This window comes from Telopea speciosissima, chromosome 1 (assembly GCF_018873765.1).
Source record: "Telopea speciosissima isolate NSW1024214 ecotype Mountain lineage chromosome 1, Tspe_v1, whole genome shotgun sequence".
Lineage (NCBI taxonomy): Eukaryota > Viridiplantae > Streptophyta > Magnoliopsida > Proteales > Proteaceae > Telopea > Telopea speciosissima.
This window is the reverse complement of record NC_057916.1, coordinates 86,681,886-86,698,003: the sequence shown is the minus strand read 5'-3', so window position 1 is coordinate 86,698,003 and position 16,118 is coordinate 86,681,886.

Here is a 16,118-nt window from a genome sequence, read left to right as displayed (position 1 = left end):
AAGCTTTTGTGAAGGTGAGGAAGTGGGTTCCAACTTGAACATCAGACGTCGAAGAACCAACAACTCATCTTAGGAAAACTGGCCACTTGTGGATGCGGTAGGAGTCATCTCAGTATGGTGTGGATGATCTAGGTCACCACGTCCATGACCATGACCACGCCCACACCCAAGTGTAGAAGTAGGACGATCGTGTAACTTCTAACAATACTCCTTTGTGTTACATTCCTTCTCGCAATACTTGTATTTGATAGGGTCATGATCAAATGAAGGACAATCAATAGAATGGGTGAAACCACCCCGAGACTGAGAACAGAGCCAGTGTAGAGAGCAGATCTCTCCCGAGAAACAGGTTGTAATATGACTGTCCGTCGATTCTCCTCAAGCTGAACAAGAGCATAGGACTACTCCAAGGTAGGGAAAGGATCGCGACTAAGAACTTGGGACTGTATATGATCATACTCAACATTCAATCTGATAAAAAAAAAGCATAAATGCGAATCATGTCTGCATGTTTCTTGAAACTGGCAGCATCGGTAGGACATGCAGCCTGAAAAAGGTCTCATAGAAGTCGAGTTCCTGCTACATGTTGCGCAACTCATAATAGTATTGAGACAATGACATCTTCTAGGTAATCCCATGAATTCGCTTGCGCAACTCATAGACTTGGGTAATGTTTCTAACCTGAGAATTCGCTTTCTTGGCAACTTTCCAAATCATCTCAGTAGAGTCTAAGAGAAGATAGCCACGGGCAATAGAAGGTTGCATAGAGTTAATCAAGCATGACATAACAAGGGAGTCATCAGAACTCCATTTTTGCAACTGAGGACCAACAGTCGTAGGCTTTGCAACGTCACCTGTAAGGGTATCCGGTAAAGCCATGGGTAGCAATAGAAAGGAAGCAAGCGCATGACCACATCAAATAGTTGCTGCTATCCAACTTGATGGAGCTCACAGGGAACGAGGGAAACTCGCTATGGATGCTGCGACTCATACCTTCAGTGCTAGTTAAGATCGTACTATTGCCTCACATGATTGCTGATAAAAAAGGTAATCCCATCTGCTCGCTACAGCACGATAAGGTTGAAAAAGTGGATGCAACAAAGGAGCATCACAGGGAAAGACTCTAGCGGAAATAAGAATCGTTGGTTTAGGCCATTAGAAGCAAACCAATTATAAAAAGGGACATCAGTGGGAAAAAAATAACCACTGAGGGTTAGGTCATGTAGAAGGCCCCCCTCTGAGAAGATAAGAGGGCTTTAGAAGGAAGAGAAGGGGAAGGCGGAGGGCTGGCGGTAGAGAGAAGGATAGTAGTGAGTCGCGAGAGGAGAAAAAGGAGGGTGGTGGTGTGTGTGTGGGGGGGGGGTGAGAGAGAGAGAGAGATAGAGAAGTGGCGGTGGTTTAAGGGAGGCAAGAGAGAAAGGGAGAGGCGGTATTGTTGTGTTGCTTCACTACGACGGCAGTGACATTGGTACTTAGATGGGAATCCCAAGCCTGATTCCTACTTTGATAACATGATTAAATTGATTGGGAGAATGATGACTTGTGTCCCTAGGGATCATAGCTAAACTTTATTTATAATAAAGGAGAATGAGTACAAAGCATGGTAGTAAAACTCGGAACTCGGTACCAACTCGACCCTTTGAAAAATCGAGTCGAGTCGAGATCTCGCTGAGTTGGTGCATTTTTTTTTTCTTACTCGAAGCCTCAACTCGATGGATTTTAGACCTAGCTAGTTTGAGTCTGAAACTTGGTATTCATCATATTTTAGGCCATTTAAACACAATGACACTATCAAAATTTGCAAAAACAAAGTCTAAATGAGTTTCATTTCGGACCATAGGTTGGTAAGTGACGACGTACTAAAATACCCTACTCTACACATAATTTAGTAATAGAAAGCAATCAAAACATTCAATTAATGTAAAACAACTTAAATAAGCATTAGAAATGTTAATGACTTAAAGTATACAATACATCAATCTTTAAACAAATGTTACATAAAATGTGATATGTTAATATATTCAGTCCCAACATGATCCACAAAGAATTCTCATGTCATAGTGTTGCTGTAGTTTTGCCATAGTTTGCCATAACAGTCATATAAATGTTGTCATCAACGTATGCCAAGTTCCCTATCCTAGGGTATGGAAGAGGCGGTTGCCATGAGGCGTGAGATCCACTGCTATTGTCATATAGATTTAGGGGAAAATAGTTTACCTTCGAAAAATCTTTCAAATTTGTGATGAATCTTGAAAATGTATAGTTGAATCTTTTAAATGTACAGCTAAGGTCAAATCTATAGGTAAAATGAAGAAAGAGCTTCAATTGGGGAAGAAGAGAGTAGTGTTGGGAGTTTTGGATAGAACTCGACCGAGATATGTCGAGTTAGGTAAGTAAAACAAGAGGTAGATGGGTCAAGTTATGGGTCGACCCGAGATCTCGACCGGGGATCCGAGTTCTCGCCGAGATAGTGTACTTTTTAATATCGTATTGGAATTCGACTCGATTTCTCAAAAAAAACCCCCGAGATCTCGCGAGTTCTTAAACCATGGTACAAAGTACAAATATACTCTCAAGAGAGGATATACCTATACTAACATAGTTATCAAGGCCTCGCCAAAGCGGAAAAAATAGCTAAAGGTAGTGGGACGCCTTATGGGAGTAAGAAAGGCGACCGCCTTGGTCACCTATAGGGGGGTAAGTTTGGCCCTATCGACCCGAGCTCGCCCTGAGCCCGAACAGGGCTTGGGTTGGATTTTTCAACCCTGAGGGCTGGTTAGGGTTGAAATTTTCAGGCCCTGGGTCAGGGTTGAAGCTTCGGGCTAAGCCCAGTCCGGGCCAACCCTGTGTTAGGTCATGCTTTATAATTTATTGTTAACATTTTGAAATTTTTGTTTAGTATCTAATTATCTGTTGGTTTACCCAAAAAAAAAGACTTATTACCTATTGAACGAAAATATATACAAGTTTAAGATTGAGCTAAGTTTTTTAACCCAAAGAAAGTCTAATAGTCGATTGAGTATGAAACAAACCAATACCCAACCACATGTATCTCATTTTTTTAATGCATAGGACAATTAAATGGCAAAAAAACAGGGCCAATTAGGACCAACCCTGCCCGATCAGGGTCAATTAGGGCCGGGTTGGGCTGAACCTAACAGAGTTGGGCTTGGGCTGAGATATCTTAGCCCGACCTAGGGCCGGATTGGGCTTGGGTTGAGCTAAGAAGACTCAAGGGTTGGGCTGGGTTTTTTCCGGCCCTGTTTCACCCCAAGTCACCTAGGTGTTGGCGTGTTGCCTAGGCGGTCAATCTAAGGATTGTTATCCTCTGCTGTCCGCTGCCCGAACAGCACCTGCTGTCCGCTCACATGGGGCGAAATGATGACTTAACCTCTCTGCCCGAACACATTGCCCGAGGGAGGTTAAGTCGTCATTTCGCACCCATGTGAGAGAACATGACTGTGCTGTTCGGGTAGCGAATAGCAGAGGATAAAAATTCGTCAATCTAACGCCTTATGACAACGTGTGTGGTAGCTTTATGTGGTTAAATTTTTTTTAACTTAATATTTTGTATTTAGTTTTATTCTATTTCTTAACTTATTATTGGCGGATGTATATGGAATATTTACACTGAAATACATTAGATCAAGCCTATAAAAGCCTACTGTTTGTTGGTAAGATGAAAAGCCCACTTTATATATGTGTTTTTGATTTTATTGATTTATTCTATTTCTTAACAAGTCAATAGAATGCGCATATAGAGTGTCTACACTGATATTCATTGGATAAAGGCTATAAAAGCCTCTTTCTTCGTTTAAAACCCTCGACTTCATCTTGCGTCTTTTGGTTGGGAGAAATCCAGTAACCAGCGGTGATTCTCTCCATCGATTACGGCTCCGAAAGGCTTCTCCGGCTATTTAGAGTCCGACGAGTCTTCCTCCGGTTACCCCGTTTCCAGCAAGGTAAGTAATATGTTATATTGTGTTCTTTTTCATATTCTCTTCTGTTTTTCCTTTTTTTTTCTTCTTAGGCTGCTGCTGCTCCATGTCCCGCAGCTCACGGCTATTTTTACGTTTTTTTATCTCTTATCTTCTGCTGTTTTTGGTTCTTTTTCCCCCCTAGTCCCTGCTCACGAACGTCTTCGGAGAAATCCAGTAACCACTGGCAGCGGTGATTTTCTCCATCGATTATGCCTCCGACAAGTGTTCTCCGGCTATTTTGACTCCGACGAGTCTTCCTCCGGCTATCTCGTCTCCAGCAAGGTTAGTAAATTAGTGTATTGTACATTTGTACTATTGTGTTATTCTACTTCTTCTCTTCTGTTTTTCTTACGCTGCTGCTGCTCCTCCATGCCCCTCTGTTTTTTTTTCCGTTTCTGTTTCTTCTTCTTTGATCTTTCTTCTATGTTTTTTACCCTTTTTTTCTTTCTTATGCTACTCCCTGCCCCTGCCCATGTCCCTCTGTTTTTTGTTTTTTGTTTTCGTATCTGTCTCTAGGTATGAATCTTTAATAATTATTTAGCATATAAGTTGAATTATATAATTTTTAATATACTATTTGTGCCAAATAAAATGGTTATATAAAAAAAAAAAGAACGCACACCTTGCGGCTGCCCTATCGCCAAGGCGCTTAGGAAGGCCCTCAATCGCCTTGGTTGCCTTGATAACTATGCACACTAATACCCGAATTACAACAATAACATTCCAATTTATTCAAATTAGTAAACATCAATTGTGGTTGGAAAAACTGCCTTTAAGCTTGCCCTATAATTATTCAACCTCCTCCACGTAGAATTTTTGTTTTATTTATGTGTTTTTTAAGTTTCGAACTGTATTTGAAAACATTCCTCTCTAGGCATTTTGAAACATTCCCCTATAGGACATATTTTTATTTTATTTAAAGCCCTTGGCTACACTGACGAGGAAAGGTTCAAGAAGTCTAACTTCACCCATACTTTATAACATAGTCTATAAGACCTAGAGTAGATTAAAATTCAAAAGACATTTGCAACAATGTGTCCTATTAGCTCTTATATGCTCAACATTTTGAAACTTGTTGGGGGGGGGGAATTATTGTATTTATGTGTGTTATTCCAGTTTCAAAATGTATTTGAAAACATTTCTCCTATTGCATGTTCTTTGGCTTCAAGATTTGAACCCTTGACCACCCCATGGTATGGGTGATAAGGGTAGGTTCTTAAAGAGAGGTATCTCTCCTCTTCAATGTTTGGGGTGTCCGGGGTGCTTTTCGCACATGCGTGCCGAGCCGGGCTGGTAAGGTGTGGGCTTGGGCTTGGGTCCATTAACTTATTCTATTTTGATAATGGACTCAAATAGTTATTGAGCATTTGACCCTGATTTTGACTTGTATTTATTTAAGTCATGGGCATGGTGTTAGGCTTGATATGAATCGATACATCTTTGTGTCTTTTCTTCTAGAAATACCCCTTCATATTGGCCGTCTCTCTGCAGAGAGACCCAGAAGCATTGATTTAGATTCTCCAAGGGATTGAATAACCACCACAAATTATTTGAACACACCCTTTGATAGAGACACCTGAAGGGGCACTTTCACATCTATAAATAGAGGGTGGATGGCTGCCATTTTCATTCAATCTAAAATGTTTACTCTTCCTATAAGAGTTTTAAAGTTTTCTTTCCCCTTTTCTTCTTCTTTGTTTTTGGAAGTGTTGAGCATAGCTCTCGGTGCCTTTAGTTGGCTTCATAGTTCAGGCGAGATCTCGGAAAACTCGAGGTTCTCGAGACGAGATGACATACGAGACACAAAATATGCACAATTTCGAAAAACTCGATCGAGGTTTCAAATATTTCGAGAATCTCGGAGAAATCTCGGTGAAGTCTCGAATATTTCGAGAATCTCGACCTCCTCAGTACTCATGGAGTCATGGTATTGTATTGTTGGGACTTGGAAGTTAAGACGTAGAAGACTAGGGTAGTAAGGTGTCTTTGACTTATGTATTATTCATTGTACTTAGGTTGGGTGTCTATGTAATATGCATTGTGAACACTTTATTGTATCTTGTGGATTGTAGTAGAAACTTTAAGTCTTTAATATTTCTTATATAATTGTTCAATATCATGTGCATAATTTACTTGTTTTACTTGTCAATTATGTCTCATATCATTCAAACAATGTATAGAATAGGCAATATTACATTAAGGGTTCGACCTTTACTGCCAACCAAAGGTGCAAATCCAAAACACCAAATTGGTGTTTTTGTTTTTTCAATTTGAACCTTTAAATATGTTTATTAAGCCTAAAATAAGCTTACCTTAAAGTTTCGGAGCCAACTATGGCCATACGCCCACCGAAACATAAAAAAAAACTGCACTGTCTCATCGAGATCTCGAGATTTCGGAAAACTTGACCTGGTTGAGACCGAGTTTTAGAACCTTGGTTGGTTTACTAAGTGAAGTGCATCACTACTAGCCGCACATATTTTGGAGTTGTTTTATCTTGGGGGTTGATTGGAATGAGAAAACCGGTTGCACTATAGGGGACCTCTACAACCTTAAGGAGAGTAACCATTTGGCATGACTCAACCCATTCGAGTGTTGCAGATCTGAATTGAGCAAAGTCCGATTTCAACAAAGTTGGTACACACTCCTTCAAGTGGTGGAAGTTGCTACATAAGAGAAGTCTTTTATTTTTTTATTTTTTGGCGTTTCATATTATTACAATTTCTAATCTAATTCCTTGAAAAAACAAACGTCAACCTCTATTTGTACCTTAATACCTTAGAATTCCTAGATTATCCCTCTATTGAGTAGGGAAACCAGTCTTTTCCCACCCCATTTGGGCTGGTTATTATTAGTGTGATTCAATTGGACCAATCACAGTATGGATAATCCAAATACATAGTTAGGGATTTATTTGAATGAAAGTGGGAAAACTCTCTTGACATATTGAATAATTAGAAGGCAGTATGGGATGGTATTAGGGCTTTCACTTTTTTTTTTTTTTTGGATAAAAGTAGGACATTTACTTGGTATTATAGGAACTTATCACAATTAGAAGGCCAAATATATCATATGGTATGAGGCAATATGCAGTTAGATTGTCTTAATATGTAGTTAGGGAAGTGTAGCTTTGTTTGAAGGAAAATGAGAAAACTCTTATTGGTAACTATAATGCCATAATTGGAGTGCCACATACATCATAAACTACAAAGTAATACACATGTTAGGTAATCACAATACGTAGCTGGGTAGTATGTCTTTCATATCCCTAACTATGCGTTAGGGTTACTTAACTGCATATTAGACCAATTGAACCAGCCCAAATGGGATAGCGAAATATTCGTTGCGCTTCTCAATATAGAGGGGTATTCTAGGTACTCTAAAGTATGAGGGGGTAAAAGAGAGGTTGAAATATACCTTTTTTGATCCTCACAAAAGAAGTCCTTCATGGGAAGTTTAAGTAATTATAAAGCAAGTTTAGGGGATTGATAACAAATTCCTAATGCAATATGGAATTCCAAAAAGTTATAGTAGAATTTTTTATTTTAGAATTAACTAGAATCCCCTCCCAAAATAAGATTCTGAATGTAACCATAAAAACTGATTCTCCAAAAAGTTCTTGTTTAGAGACTTGGTACTCGTCAAACTCATACCTAAACAGTTGGAAGTCTCTAAGGAAGGTGCACAAAAGGTTGCTTTGTAGGTATGAAGGTCCATTTCAGACCGTAAGGTGGTCAAGGTGTCCAACTAGATAAGCATACACCCTAAACTATAGATACATCCAGTCTTGTATGCAAGTCTACTCAAGCCATATCATGGATACGTAGAAGCCCAGGATGCGAAACTTCAATTAGAGTACCGATGGGTGTAGCTGATTCCTATGAGGAGGAGGCTGAATACATCATTGTTGATCGAGTTATTCGAAGGCAAGGAGTTCCAACTTGTAGGGAGTACTTGGTGAAGTGGAAAGGGCTACTAAGAAAGAGAGACGAGTTGGGAATCAGCAGATGCTTTGTGGCAGTTCTAGAAGGAGATACAAAAGTTCCATGAGGTGGATGAGACGAGGCCCGAGGGCGTCGTCAACTTGGGTGGGGATGTCATCAATGGCTAATTTCGGGAGGCTCTTCCATATCGGCCGCACCAAAACGCCTCAATAAGCAGCTTATGTGGGCGGAGGATGGCTACAATACGCTAGAATCATCTAGTTGATTCAAGAAAGTACTTGTACATACTAGGAGTATGTAGATAGCTCTAGAGTTCTCCATTTGAGGAGGTGGGAAGGTTCTAGACTCCTTGGCTTGAATGTTCCTAACCGTTGGATGGAGGACAAGTGCACATGATCTTGGCCATCCGTTGTATTCTTGAGTGCCTATAACTAGGGGTGGCCTCATATGGCTAAGGCACCAAGCCATGGTTCAAGTAAGCAGAATCAGTCTTTGCCGAATCTGATTCCGAGTCAGTCAGAATAGGCTAGAATCGCCTGAACCCCAAAAAATACCCAAAACTGGCCGAGTAGAATTTACTGGAATCGGAATTGGTCGATTCCATCGATTAGCTCCCATTTCCTAAAACCATGCACCAAGCAACCAAGTTCTCTAGTGCAATACTAACATTCTCCAAAACTCCTTTTCTTTTTCGTTCTTAAGTTTTCTCTCTTCCTATCCTCTCTTGGTAGGTTGAAAGGCTGGCTTAGTGCTACAAGGGTGCTTGTTAGCTACTAAGGCCGCGTTTGGTAACGATCCCAAGATGGTCTTTTATGTTTTTTATTCCATTTTTGGTCCTTTTGGAACAAAAAGAAGGAATCTAGCGTTTGGTAATGCAGGTGAGCGTTTATGTGCCCAAGAACCAAACACGTGCAAAAGTCATCTTGGGATGACCTTTTACGAAATATGTTGACCCATGTTTTACAGTGGAAGATGAGTTTTTAAGAAAAGTTGTTACCTAAAAACCCGATGAAACACCCAAAGAAAGCCCTCATTCGTATCTCTCAGTTGAAGGTCGCCGCTGCAAAGGGAAGTCGCTGTTGCAAAGAGAAGGTTTGGAGAATCTTCTCTCTCTCTCTCTATTGTTCACTAAATTTGACTCACGGATTTCCGCTTGCTGCTCATTTCGCCGGCATTAGTGACTGCAATGACCCACAGATAAGCATTTGGTTCAATTGATTGGATAATTTCTCCATTTTTGGCTTCTTTCTTCTCTCCCACAGTAACCCTAAATCGTTTCTAGGGTCTTTGCGACATCTAGCTCTGCAACCTTCAAGCTCTTTTTTGATTAAATTTGATGGTTATTTTGTTTCGATGTTATTCGATTTCACATGCATGTGAAGGCTGCATTTTTTATTTGCCATGAATGTTAACTGAAAGGTCGGTCTCGTCAGATTCATGGATAATAGGCGAGGACGGATCTGTGATTCGAGTTTCTATGATCAAAATTATGCTGCCTGTTTGTTATCTATTTTGGCATTGATGATTTTCTGAAATCTCTTTCCTTTTTGTGTTTGAGATTGATCACATGCTGGAATTAATCTTAGGAGATTCAGAGTAACATGTTGCATGCCAAAGACTGGCTGTAGATAATTTGAACCTATTAAGAATGCATGTTACCATCCCAGGGTCAGGAACGATCCCGAGAACGGTTCCAGAACAGGTTTACTAAACGCTCAACAGTAGGTAAAGAATGATCTTTCAATGAAGAAATGACAAATGATGATTTTGTCGTTCCCAGAACGAAATCGTTACCAAACGCAGCCTAAGTGCCGGCACAACTGACTTAGCGAAGACTAGAGCTGTGAGATGAGGTGGCTTTGAGATGTGGAGCAGCAGCTATTACATAGCAAACGGGTTCTATGACATTTGATAAGGCGATTCAAACTTTGGATGTCCCTGCCCAGTGGCTATACAACTGCAAAGGATGATATTGTAAAGCTTCTTTATCAGTTCAATGCTTTCAGAGTTTTTTATGTGCTCAGAGAAGTGAAAAAGAAGAGCTCAGAACATAGTAAAATGGGCTATCTATCTGATGTGGATTCTGGATTTCTCCTTTGCTAAACAAATGATTTGGAGCATTGTCCTTCCTTGCCTTTGGGCTAGATATCAATTAGAACAGGATTTTCCACCTGCATTTTACACAAAATACACATTATCAGATGGAGGTAAGGATGCGTACATTATGACCCTCCCCGACCCTGCATTGGTGGAAGCCTTGTGCACTAGGTATGCCCTTTTTTACACATTATCAAAGGAGTGTCAACTGGGTTTGGGATCAGCTTCCAAGAGAAGACTCCGGCTCCGTGCGCCCGCAAGCCACCTGGGAAAAGAACGGATCCTCACAGTGGCGACTCTGTTGGGAACTAATGGTCAAGCTTTCAATACTAGATGCTACCCTACCGTTGAACGCAAGAATTTTCTCCCTTCTGCATTGATTGATTGAAACATGTTTGACTAACCCCTTTTGTTGTACTAACTGCATCATGCATCGTGTTCGAAGTGAAATCAAACGACGAGGGTACTCCCTGTTATGCCTCTACCCCCAGCCCTCAGGGAGGTGGGGTACAACATACTAAATACTCTGAGATCAGATGATACCCGCTTCCTGCACCACTATCACGCACACACGACACTTCATGGGAACACACAGCCCCGTGGTTAGTCGTTGAACCCCATGTGTAGTCATGGGTAATTCGGGGTCGAAGCCACAGCCCTTGATATTTACTGTACGGGTTTAGAATTACCGACGAGGGTATTTGCTAGTGTGCCGTGGGGTACTCCGCTACTCAAAAAGGGCATTAGTTTGATTACTCTGAGATCGTGTGACCTACTCTCCAGGTATATTAAAAGAACCACGTGCCGGCAATTCACTACCACGAGCGGTAGGTATATTGGTTTTGTCCTATCAGCCTACCTATTGCATGCATCATGTAGGAAATTAGACCATATATGATTAGGATACGCCACAAACTAACGTAGCAACCCTTCGGGGCCGAAAACAAGGTTCTTGCAGTATATCCTCCTTAATGTAGTTTACCTGTCATGGGAAAGACCTCTATTTGTCCCTCGGATGTCCCTCAATGGTTTTCATTCCCATAAGAATGAATACTATAATTTGCATTTCTAACAGGCATAAATACAACATCTATAAGATAACTTACATCTTGAGAACCTGAGCATATCTGCAGAAGTTCAAACAGGCACGAGAGCTTTGCCTACGTTGATTAATTACAGCCGTGACATGGTTGAGGTACAGTTATTATCATACACGTAAAGCTGTGTTTGGTATACATTCGACATGCATGATCGGGCTCCTCTACTGCCTGGTATAAAAATCCTCTGCCGTACTGGAGGGTGTACGGTGCACATCCTGCGGCATAGTAGAGGCCATGTCTGCACCGCACACCCTGCAATACGACAGAGGATCTAGTCTCAATTGTGCGGCCATTGTGTTGCACGTAACTCCCAGGTCGCCATCTCACAGCACACATGCCCATCCAATGGTTGGACATCGAGCTCCTTCCAAATTTTAGTTTTGAGGTGCTATGATAGATAAATAGGGCTGTAAATGGATTGAATTCGGTCGGATAGTGGCATTATCATATTCGTATCCGATTATATTTGGACGTATTGCAGGGTGTACGGTGCATATCCTGCGGTACAGTAGAGGTCATGTGTGCACCGCACACCCTGCAATACAACAGAGGATCCAGTCTCAATTGTGCGGCCATTGTGTTGCACGTAACTCCCAGGTCACCACCTCACAGCATACATGCCCATCCAATGGTTGGACATCAAGCTCCTTCCAAATTTTAATTTTGAGGTGCTACGACAGATAAATAGGGATGTAAATGGATCGAATTCGGTCGGATAGTGGCATTATCATATTCGTGTCCGATTATATTCAAACGGATTTGGATAATATCCTATCGGTTTTCGGCCGGATTTGGGTAGTTTCCGGATAGTGATTTTTTGAATACGGATTCTCCTAAATGGATATGAACACGGATCGAATACGAATTTTCGACTATCCGTTGACATCTTTATCGTTTTTATGATGAGGGTTAGGGTCGAGACTTGAGAGTTTAGCAACTACCCGTTCTACTCTTCTTAGTCTTTGATTTTCATATGTTTTTTACTTTTGATTTTATCTTGTATTTATTTTAATAGATATGTGATTCCATGTATCACATTGCATAAAACAATATTAATAAACCAATAGAAAATCTAGAAAAAGAATCACATTATCTTAACTTATAAAATTATGAAAATAAGATAACAAAATCCAATACCCCAAAATTCTGCTTGGTTTCCCATAGTCATTGATCTTGCACAATAGTAAAGGGAAAAATATTTACATCACAAAGGTATGCGTTTTCCTAGGAACTCACAAGACTGCCACTGTCCCTAAGTTAATGAAGCAGCAGACACGTTTGATATTTAAAAACATGGTTAGAAACGTAATTTAAAAAATCGAAGTCTCCTTAACATTGACAGAAAACCTCCATATAGAAAAATGACAGAAATGTTTCTTTTCCTTCCTTTTAAGTTTTCAATGGTGTCATAGTCTTTTCATTCAAAACTTGTTAGAATCTACAATGTGAGGGTGTCACAAAAGAACTTTATTTTATTTTTGTCGACAATAGGAATGTAATTTTGAGAGCAGCTGATAAAACATTCTATAAAAAAAAAGAAAGAAATCGTCTAGTTGTATATACAAACAAGATCTACAAAGTCCTACATGACAGATTAAACCCCAAAAAATCCCACGATTTTGTTGATCGAAATCCATTCCAATCGATCACAACACTGTCTGAATCTTTCCATCAAAAGCCCTATTTGCTCTCTCCTAATCGATCCTTCAAACTGCTCATCCGTTATGTTATCGTCTCATCAATCTGCTCATTCAGCGTGGGGTCAAAATGTCCACTTCAACCGCTGTTTCACCTCCCAAAAAGCAAAGTTGGCTTGATGAGTGTAGATGAGGAAGCGGGAGAAAGAAAACCATTTGCTTATAAGAATCCATACCAGGAGTTTTGGAAACCTATCCTTTCAATGCTGGTAGGTCGGCACTCAACTAAAGGATTTGGGGCTGACGATGATGCAGAGCATCCAGCTGGTCCAACTAACAACCCACCATCAAGAAGGCCTGATCACTACTTTGTTAAGAAGTATGCTAGGCTAAAGGCCCAGTCCAAGCCTACAGCTCAGCAGCAGCTAAAGGCCCAGCCTAACTAAGAATTCATGTGCATAGGCCCAAGCCTGTCCAGCAGTAGCAGCCTTAGCGCATGGCTAATCCTCTTGGGTCTAGGACTAGATTAGACCACCTTGGCTGGCCCTCTTTATTCTTATCATTTGAGTTTCCCTAAAGTCATTGGTAGTAGGTTACTAAAGTCATGTTTGTAATTTAGAGTCATCTGTGGTAGGTTATTAAAGTCTTGGTTGTAACTTAAAGTCATTGGTGGTAGGTTACTAAAGTTTTGGTTGTAACCTAAAGTCATTGGTGGTAGATTACTAAAGTCATGGTTATTAGTGGTAGGTTACTAAAGTCATGGTTGTAATTTAAAGTCATTAGTAGTAGGTTACTAAAGTCATGTTTGTAAGTCATTGGTGGTTGTAACCTATAGGCATTTATGCCTCTATCTCATACTATATAAAGAGACCATGGCTGCTCATGGAAGGATGAATTACAACCAACAAATCAATTTCCTTGTGAGTTCTTTACTTGTTAGCAAGCGGCCTTGGGTGGATCTCCCTTGGTGGTCTAGGTCGGACTCCTACGGCGGGGACACTAGTGGGACTCTAGTTGTCTAATTTATCTTTTATTTATCATCTTTATCCTCAAGCATCCATCATCCATTACAGCAGATCATCTTTAAGTAAGTTATCAAGATATCTTATATTTTGTACCTGCACCTTTCTTCCATTTGCACCCCTTTGCTGTCTTTAAACCCTATACATAACCCTCTTTCTAAAACCCTCTAGCCGTGGCTTTTCTTTATCTCCATTCAAATCAGCAGCCAACCATCCTAATCAACCTTAACCTAATCAAACCCAGTTTTCGATCTTGGCGTGCTGACCATTTCAGGTCTGCACGAAGTTGTTAGCACGCCAAGATCGAAAACTAGTAGAGAATAGGGTCTGAACTGGAATGGGTTTGATTAGGTTAAGGTTGATTAGGATGGTTGGCTGCTGGTTTGAATGGAGATAAAGAAAAACCACGGCTAGAGGGTTATAGAAAGAGGGTTATGTATAGGGTTAAAAGGCAACAAAGGGGTGCAAATGGAAGAAGGGTACAGGAACAGAATATAAGATATCTTGATAATTTACTTAAAGATGATCTGTTGTAATGGATGATGGATGCTTGAGGATAAAGATGATAAATAAAAGATAAATTGGACAATTAGAGTCCCACTAGTGTCCCAGCCGTAGGAGTCACACCTAGACCACCAAGGGAGATCCACCTAAGGCCACTTGTTAACAAGTAAAGAACTCACAAGGAGATTGATTTGTTGGTTGTAATTCATCCTTCCATGAGCAGCCATAGTCTCTTTATATAGTATGAGGATAGAGGCATAAATGCCTATAGGTTACAACCACCAATGACTTACAAGTTACAAACATGACTTTAGTAACCAGTACCAATGACTTTAGGTTACAACCATGACTTTAGTAACCTACCACCAATGACCATGACTTTAGTAACCTACCACCAAAGACTTTAGTAACCTACCACCAAGACTTTAGTAACCTACCACCAATGACTTTAGTAACCTACCACTAATGACTTTAGTAATCTACTACTAATGACTTTAGGGAAACTCAAAAGACAAGAATAAAGAGGGCCAGCCAAGGTGGTCTGATCTGGTCCTAGGCCCAAGAGGATTAGCTATGGGCTAGGCCTGCTACTGCTGGCCAGGCTTGGGCCTATGCACATGAATTCTTAGTTGGGCTGGGCCTTTGGCTGCTGTGGGCTTGGACTGGGCCTTTAGCCTAGCATACTTCTTAACAAAGTAGTGATTAGGCCTTCTTGATGGTGGGCTATTGGTTGGATCAGCTGGATGGTCTGCATCAGAGGAAGACAAAGGCAAAGACATATTGTTATTTGGGGTGAAGCGACTTGTCATGGAAGCGGTAGCTCCCGCGCCGGCCTAAAAGATAGACTTGGTGCTGGAGAGTGGTTTACGATCAGCTGGAAGGAGGCAAGCACATGAAGGGAGGAATTACAGGCCGACTACAAGAAGCAAAGCCTCAACTAGGTTGAATGGGACTCGACAAGTCGCTTATAGAAGGCTGACAGAGGCTTTGAATTTTGAAATTATGTTTCTAATCATGATTTTAAATATCAAGCATGTCTACTGCTTCATTAACTAGGGACAGTGGTAGTCTTTTGAGTTTTTGGGAAAACGCATTCCTTTGTGATGTAAATATTTTGCCCTTTACTATTGTGCAAGATCAAGGACTTATGGGAAACCAAGCAGAATTTTGGGTTAATAATTTCATTCAAAACTTGTTAGAATATACAATGTGAATGTGTCACAAAATAACTGTATTTTTTTTTGTCGACAATAGAAATGTAATTTTTGAGAGCAGCTGTGTATCATTTCAATGAGTTCTGGAGATGTAGAACAGAAAAAGTTGATGATGTCAGAATTCTTGCATTGCCTTGCAAGTTTTATTGATGAAACCTCCTGAAAGTGCACAAGCAGATGAGGTGTAAACAGGGAGAATGATATCTAATGCTCAGAAAACAGGGGGAGAAAGAGAGAAGTAATTTAAGATCGAACACCTTCCCTCTCAGTTTCTCGAGGAATCAATGCTTGTAGCCATAAATGCCAATGGAATACAGTGCCTGAGGTGAAAACTACCTGTGGAGCAAAGAAAATCTGGTTGCTTGAGAATTTTCTGATGACTTTGCTGTGTTCGGGTTCTGCATAGCAGCAAATTCTTCCCTCGATGATTTGGAATGGAAACCCTACTGACTTTTGTTTTCAAAATTAGTAAATGACAAATCTGACCCTAGTTTTTAGGCATTACAAGCATGTGCTTATTAAACTAGTGAAAGAAATAAGTGGAAAAAGTTTCTCTGTTAGAAGTAGAAAAAGCGTTCAACCCATTTCTCAATTTCTGGGAATCTCTCTCTCTCTCATAG